This window comes from Aedes aegypti, unplaced genomic scaffold (genome assembly GCF_002204515.2).
Source record: "Aedes aegypti strain LVP_AGWG unplaced genomic scaffold, AaegL5.0 Primary Assembly AGWG_AaegL5_hic_scaff_1266_PBJ_arrow, whole genome shotgun sequence".
Taxonomy (NCBI): domain Eukaryota; kingdom Metazoa; phylum Arthropoda; class Insecta; order Diptera; family Culicidae; genus Aedes; species Aedes aegypti.
This window is the reverse complement of record NW_018734693.1, coordinates 15,003-23,452: the sequence shown is the minus strand read 5'-3', so window position 1 is coordinate 23,452 and position 8,450 is coordinate 15,003. Positions and strand designations below refer to the sequence as shown.

General features: G+C 38.0%; 1 long non-coding RNA gene across 1 annotated transcript; it reads right to left on the bottom strand.

The window, feature by feature from the left end:
- Positions 1–231: 231 nt before the first annotated feature.
- LOC110680382 lies at positions 232–927 on the bottom strand. The gene is made up of 2 exons (XR_002502853.1): positions 837–927; positions 232–779 (listed from the first exon to the last, which is right to left on the bottom strand). It is a non-coding gene; the product is annotated as an uncharacterized LOC110680382 (long non-coding RNA).
- Positions 928–8,450: the final 7,523 nt, after the last annotated feature.

Genomic DNA, 8,450 nt, shown 5'->3' with positions numbered 1-8,450 from the left:
TTTCAATCTTGAGAAAATTAAAAAAAAATATTGTGTTCAACATTTTGGATAAAATAAAATAAACAGTTTTTTTTTTAATTTTGTCAAGACTGAAAAACCAATCTATCATCAACAAGAAACTACAGTCGAACAACCAACGAATTGAAATTGTTGATTCCATGTTATCTGTTTAGATGTTAACTTAATAAATGAAATGGATGCATGTTTTTAGCTGCTAGATCACATAAAAAAGAGCTCAATAACTATTTTATTAGTAATTAGCAATTTACTATACAGTACTCAATAATTTAGATAACGACTAGCTCCTTAACATTGAAATTTTTCTCGTGACCGTTATTCAGATTGGGAACGAGATCGAGACCTAGCATCCCTAATTTTCTGCTCAGCCTTTTCTCGAGCAGCTGATCTCCTTCGGGTAACGACACCCTGACGCTGTACCAATGGACGAACTAGATTCCAACCAGGACCGCAGTTGTCCGGTTGATTCCGCGAACGCTTTCTGGTCGGAATACGACAACTACGTTCCGGTACTCGCCCTGCCGAATCAGTATTAGTTTGGGCGGCGATTTCCTGAATTAGAATTTGAAGCATCGATTGAAATTTCGCATCTTCCGTATTGTTGAAATCGACGGTCAATTTGATTTGTTTGGAGGAACTTATCAGTCCCAAATCGTATCCTTTCTCCACAAACGACAACACCGTTTTTTCAAAGTTCAACAACTTGGACGTTTCGTTTGGACATTCATTTTTTAATGTTTGGCAAATTTTACTGAAAGATTCTAGAAAAAGGATGATGTGAATCATTTTATCCAAATGGAACAATATATGAAAATTACCATGTCCGTTAGATTTTATCAATATTTCTATAATTTTCGGAAGCATCTTGAGCAAGTTGTCGATTGATGATGATGATGATGTTTTTGTTTTGTCATAGGCTACTTGGTGCCAAATTTGCTTACCGGAAACGCTTTTATTTGGATGTCTCAGATATGGATTAGATCTTTGACGATTAGGTTAGAGTGATCCAAAACTAGGTTTTTGCTCCACACCACTCAATAGATTCCAAATCAAATTCTATGTTTCGTCCCAAAATTGGTAATTGATGTAATATTCTCAAATATTTGCAGTTTCAATTTCAGGGTGTTCTAAGAATCTTCAAAACGCAACTCTGCGTGACGAGAGACGGTTTACTGCGTATGTTTATTGTATGATGTTCCATTTATCTTTATTTCTAAAATTATCCATTCGATTCTAGTTAATAATTGAATAATGTTCAATACACGGGACCGAAACGTCGGCTTTAGCCCACCTTGTCTTGAGAACGATTGCTAAAAATTCCCAGGAACGATATCTTTCAGCTTTTAGCACGGAATAAGCATCACATACGTCATCAGGGGATCAGCTAACCTGTAAAAATAGAGAAAAAAATACTAGATTAGCTTTGGAATGACATAAAAATGAGTTGATTAACGAAGCATTTTCCCACAATCAGCCAGCAAAATCCCGGAAAAGTTCCCAACCTTACAACTAAATCAAAAAGATGTCATATTTCAACCCAAACCGCTGCAACTCCTCAGAGAACTGTAACAAAATTCCCGATAAAAGACGGTCGACGACTCAAGTAACTGTACTATATTCACCCCCGAAGGGAAGCTCATCTCCAAGGCAATCATAAACTCATTAAGGGAAAACATATTGTGAGGTTATATTTGAGGTCACCCTCGCCAGACAACGGAAACCCACAGTTGGGACTTCTCTCCTCGGTAGTGACGGTCCTCGCCTCGTCTCGGGAGTTCGATTCGTTTTGCGGTACCGCCATGCCATGTCATAAACTCTGGGCTGTGTGGAAAGAAATCGAAAGACGTTCGCTAGAAAAGTGTAGCAATCTGAATACACTTCCATTGAGGCTTCTTTGCGCAGTGTCTATCGGCAGTGGTGAACTAACTCGTCATAACACAACAGAGCGGAGTGTTGAGTGGATACTTCTTGTTTCCTTATTTCGCTTGAACTGATTCACCCGTGGTTCACGCGCTGTATATTACAAAAAGATTGATTCAGCTAAAGTGAGCTGTTTTGGAAATATCGATCTCGACTTCTTCTACTTCCGGCGGCTCTATAGTTCAGCAATAGTTTGGCCATCTTTTCAAACAAAATGATCTCATTTATAAGAGCTGGATTACGATCTTTCATTGTCTAGTGGTAAAGTTTGCAATTACAAAGCAAGGCCATGATAAACGTGTCTCGGCTCAATTTGAATATTTACTAAAGCTGTGTTTCAACAGAAGCACCCGAAGTTTCAAATCACGAAAAAAGTTGATCTTTTATACGCCTAGAATCATTTCGAAAAAACAAACAAGTTTTGATCTGTTTTGAATTTGAATCCAGAATTTATGTAGGTTTGAATAAAGACAGCAATATGACGTTATTGATCCTACAGTCTGTAGTTTGTAGTGCAATGCTTTAGGCCTTAATCTTAGATATGTACAGGAATTTCTGGTTATTTAAGCTGGGGGTCTTCTTTCCTCTTTCGTGATAACAATACTTTTTCTCGATGTAAAGTCGTAAAACTTCTGCGGAACAAGCTGTCTTTCGGCGGTGCCGTCTTCTCTCGCAGAGCACAACAACGGAAACGACTTGTTACAAAAGCAATAGTTTTCCACCTCCATGAAGGACCCGTGAAATGCGCCTCTGTCGCTGTAGATACGGGGAGAAGCAGCGAAGGCGTTTGACGAAGGCTTCGCGTTTTGTCGATGATGGTAAAAAAGAAACCTTATGTTTTGCTTCCAAGCATTTTTTTTCTCCTTCTTTGTTTGGTGTTCCCATGCCTGCCAAACTACACTTTCCCTACACGCGTTCCATTACAGGCCGGGCCCATTCAACCAACCTACAAATAACGTAACGAACGCAACATAAGCCAACTTACAGGCAGGCGCAGGACCAGATGTTTTCCATTTTCCGCTTGTCACTGAGAGGTAAGTTTTCGGTTGTATCGTTTTCTTGTTACACGAGGGTAGGTGCCATTGCGTGATGCAGGTTTTTTTTCCTGTTCAGGCCAAATGAACAAGGACTCAAATAGATCCGAGCATGGAATGCGCAATTCATGATCTTTCGAGCAGTCATACATTGATTACGAAGCATCTCAGCGACTGTTGTGTCACGTTGACGCTATCTGACTATGATATCGTGCGTCCAATCTATTTTTTTCATAAGATGAAACACATGGAATCTGATACGGATGCATATCTGATTTTGTTCTGATTTCTACCCGTGGTATGAGCATTTCTTGCTTATATTTTTTTATGTAATAGGTCTCGTCCACCCTGTATTGTTCACTTTGTCGAGGAAACAACTTTGTATTTGAATCACTTTGACTGAGTGATAAATGTATATAGCCCTGCTGTGCCTTTGACGTGTGTCTACTAACGCTTACTAAGTTTGGCGAATGTGGTTATTTACTTATATCAGCTTTATGGAACCAGCTTTGTATCTATCACTAACTTAGATGACTAAGAATAATATGTGATTTTGAACCTAATAGTTTTTACACGCGAAAGGTCTTCATCAGTTGATCACTTTGTCGAAGACACTCTGCTTTGTATTTACATCCTTGACTGAGATATTACAGGGTGAATATGAATGTTTTACCTACTAGCGCCAACTTAAGGGTTTTCCGCGATAATAGGTTTTAAGTGCGAATAATCTTATTTTAGTCGGAAACATGACGAATATGTCAATTTTTGTATTTATAACTGGACTTGAGATACAAACGAATAAAGTAACAGTCGGGTATCCTATTAAAGATTCTTTTACCGCCTCCTTATAAGACTCACAGAACCGTGTTTAGTAGACCCAGGGTTATGGATTTCATTTCACTGTTGGGGTGTCTTAATATCTTCGATTTAGCCAAAAGGGCCTCTTTTCCTGCATTTGCACTATATGAACCATGAGGGGATAAGAATGCAAATTTTCGTTTGTAACATATGTTATCTCTAATCCTGAAGTTTTGTCAGGTTGGTGTCTTGGGAAGAGGTATTGGTTTCAGTAGCTCAAAGGCCTGACTGCGTGTCATTCTGATACGGATTACGCCTCCAGGCTGCGCGTGTGAGTCAAGATTTTTGTTTCGCGGATGTCATTAGGCCTGTAGCAGCTATGAAAGATGTAGTCTTCGGCAAAGTTGCTCGAGTATCATACAGGACTCATTATAATAAGTCGAATGTTCCGACTATGTCACTATGGGCGGCTCGCTATTGAAAGCAAATAATTTGTGTGTTTATGCGCTACAGCTCAGTTTGAGCCTACCAGTTAGAAAGAATGCGTCTTTCTGCAAAGTTGCTCAGTAGCGGCGACGTTACAATAGCCGGCATGCTACAGAACACACAAATTCGTATTAAAATTGAAAAAATGACTCTATCAGCTCAATATATTTTTATCAACTGAAGGTCTTTCTTATCTTTGGGTTTCGGCGGCAAAAATATGAAAATTACGAACTCAAAATATTCTATTTATATCGTTATGTGCTACGATAGAATACCATTGCCTATATGTTAGCACTATTTCTATTTCTGTTCTAGCAGTCAGCACTAACATCATCGGGCGGTTGGCACACTAATTATCCAACCGTTATTTTTACAAAAAGGTTTTTATTTTTCCTACAAAGTTGTGAATCAAAAGCTTTCGTTTTATGTTTTAAAAAAAGTCTAATTCATAAATTATTTTCGGTTAAATCAACGAATGTTTCTATCAATAGTGCCTATATAGAATCAATAGGTTTTACTTAGGCGCAAGGGAGCTCAAATTTTTAAGCAAAATCCAATTATTTCGACATTTTTAGAACAAGAAAATCAAGCTGATTGCTATCGAATAGCAGTACTTAGATTAAATATCCTCCTGACCTCATGCTCAAATAAAAATGTTTTGAAAGATTTTATAGCAAAACGGCCGTAAAAAATCACTAGTGCGACCTATAGCAAGGGACGCTTCCACTAAGGGGAACACGCCATCAGAAGGCGCTTAACATTATTTGAGCCGAAGGGTTTCAAAAATTTTCCCTAGGGGGGCAGCTAGTTGAGCAAAGAATTTTGATTTGTCGATTATGCTCAGTTAGGCCTGACCACTTAGAAACGATGGTGTCTTCGGCAAAGTGCTCCTAGTATCATAAGGGACTACATTATTTGAGCCACAATAGTTTCGAAATTTTTTGCACTAGGCGCCGCTATGTGAACGCAAAGATTTTTTGTTTTGCGCATAGCTCAGTAGCCCTGACCAAGTTGTTCAGTTGACCAAGGGCTATCTGATTTATCTACCTAATGTATCACGTTTAAGTAAAGTGCCCAAAGAGAAAATATGTAATTATTTTTCTTTACAATCGGATAAAAGTGTGGCTTGTATCCTAGGGTATTTTATACGACGGGACATTGGGAGAATTTTGATCAATCATTTATATGAGAAAGGTGAGGACCGGCAAAAACGTAGGTCAGGCAACTGAGCTATTGCACAAAATAAATAATTATTCCTTCACTAGCGCCGCCTCAGTAGGCAAAATTTTTGTTGCGAAACTTCCGACTCAGAATAATGTGTACCCTTTGATATGAGCATTTTGTCGAAACAGATCTTTCTAAGTGGTTCAGGAAACTGATGCTTGAGCAAAACAAAATTCACTATGTCCCACTAGCGCCACCTGGGGCTAATTCCGCTATTCAGAATGACCACGCATAGTCAGCCCTTGGCTACTGAAACAACTCTTCCGAAACACCAACCTTCCAAGCTCAGGATCTAGAGACTATCATATGTTACAAAATTGCATTCTCTAGTATCCCTCATGGGTCATATAGTGCAGAATCAGGAAACGGAGCGGCCACCTAACCGGCAAGTCTCAACTAAAAGGATTCGATCCAACACTCATAAAAAGGTTAATTCGTACCTTACGCACGTGGAAACTTCGCACAATTACCATGTGTCTAATGGAGCGCTGACTGTTTGACCACGTTGCGCTATCTGTGGGGAAATTCCGAACTAATAAAAGCTTTAGGCGACTAAGTCTCAATTTTACTATCAACTTTGTTGGAAACATTCAGTTTGTTATCTTATCCCTGGGCTTCGATTACACAAATAACTATTTGCAAATTGCAAGTTCCTCCAATGTTGCTAGGTCGTTGCAAAAACCGTGTTTGATGTTTAAGCTTAAGCATGTAAATTTTTATCTGTCCTTTTTGTACACTATTAAGTAATAACTGAAACAGCAAATATCTCAAATGAATAGTACTCTTTCTGTTGGAGACGCGATTACCCTCGACCCAGGTGCAATTGACCCCTTAGGGGCAAGACTAGGAGATGTCATTTGAAGTTTGCCGCCGTCAATGAATTGTCACGCAGAGTATGATAGGCAAAACTGAAGTAGCTATAACAAAATTTCGTGAAGTGTAAGCAGAAGTTATTTCTCGAAGTAAATTATGAATTCCCCTTTCGATTCATTTAATGCAGACAATTATTTAGTTTTAGACCCTACATATGCCGCTCTATTTTACTTTTTCCGTTGTTGTTATATTATTATTTTGGACTAAGTGCAGTAACTTGAATTCGACATGGATTGCAGCTTTACGCGATACTTTCTGCGGAAAAAAGCGAGTTTGCTCAAGACATCCCAAAGTCACACCAACACTTTCGTTTGTATTGCTATGGAACGATTTCAGTTTTGTTTTTATACGATCAACGTGTAGAGTGCTATCTTTATTCACCTCCAGCAAACCACCATAATAGCAAACAATACTCATCTTCGTCAAATTTTCTGATTTATACCTTAAGTCGTAAACGATTCTAATAATTGAAATAATCTTCAATCCATCTGCTAAGAAACGTAAATTCATGTTAGCCGCAACACGTCGAGTGTTGTCAAGTTACTTCTACATTGCCATTTTGGTTGGCTGTCTGTTGTCACCTTGGGGTGAGGTTCTGATCACTGAAACGGTTTAACTATTGAAGGTCAGCAGTCCTGTGACCTATTCTTTGCAGAAGACAAGTTCTTTTGCGCGAATATGTTCAAATATTTGGATGGAGTTGCCAGAGAAATTCTGGCTTGACATTTCTTAGCACAACTTCAAAGAAAGATTCATGAGAAAAAAACTGTTCCCTTTTGTGTTGATTTTATAAAGAAAAACCTTAGTTGATATTGCAATATGAATCTCTTAGGGAATTCTGGTGGTTTGAGAGAATCTTCCATTCTTCTGTGTGGTTTGTCCGATGCTTTTGTCAAAAAAGTTTTGGATTAAATTTTAAATGTATTTTAAGAATTTTTCTTAGATTTTTTGGGAAACTTTGATTGCATTTGATAAAGAACCGTGAGAGAAACCATTTTATACACACCCTAGACTTCACCTGGAGTAATGTCTTAAGAAGTATTTTGAAGATTAACACAAAATCAATATATCGTTAGGAAAAAACTTCTTGAATGTTTCTATAATAGCCATTGGAATCTGTCCTTGAAAGCAATCCCTAATATAATTATTTGAGTAATATTCCAGAATTCAAGAAAAATGTTTGATATGATCTATTGAAAAAATATTGGTGCGGTCATTGATGAACTCTTTCTAGAATTTAGCTTCGTGGACTCGGGTTTTTTAAGAGGATTCTTGAACTAGTTGTGAGAAATCTTTGCAAAAGTCCTACATTAACTCATGAATTATGTTTTGTGTGTTCTGAAAAGCTTTACATCTGATAAAAAGACAGTGTATGGATATTTCAAAGAAAAAAAACTCTTAGAGAATACAAAGTACCTGGGAAAAACTGAATAAGTAATCTGTAGTAGGATATCTATGTGAATCTCGATACAATTCGTCGGGAAAATTTTCTGTGACGTCCCGAAGATTTATGGGGGGAGCTTTTCCCCAGTGCAGACCTAAGCCGGCCTCAATTCTAATAAAAGACTTATTATTTAAGCGTCATATTTTTACCATATTTATCGTTTTGTAGCGTACCATAGATATATTGACAATATGAATAAATTTTGACATCGCATTTGATAGATGTACTGCAGTGCCAACTGTTATTGGTCAATATCTGCACCCCAAATCGGACACACGATTTGGAAAATTGCCCGAATTCTGTAAATTAGTTACAACATTTGAATGTTTTTTACCCTAGGATTCGTATTGTATGCCAATTCAAGAATTGTCAACAACTAAGAGTAATTTGAGCCTTTACTTAGTGTGTAAGTTGGTTCATTCCACTAAACCTCTTTCTATAGATGACAAAAAAGTACTGAGGTCGTGCGGTTCGAATATCCACCGTGTCGGGATTCAATTTCGGCGTTGAAATATTCTCGACTTCCAGGGCATAGAGTATCTTCGTATTTGCCACACGATATACGCATGCAAAATATTCATTGCCACGTAGCTCTCAGTTAATAACTGTGGGAATTTGCTTCATAAGACTTTAATTGCCGAAGAAGACGAGAG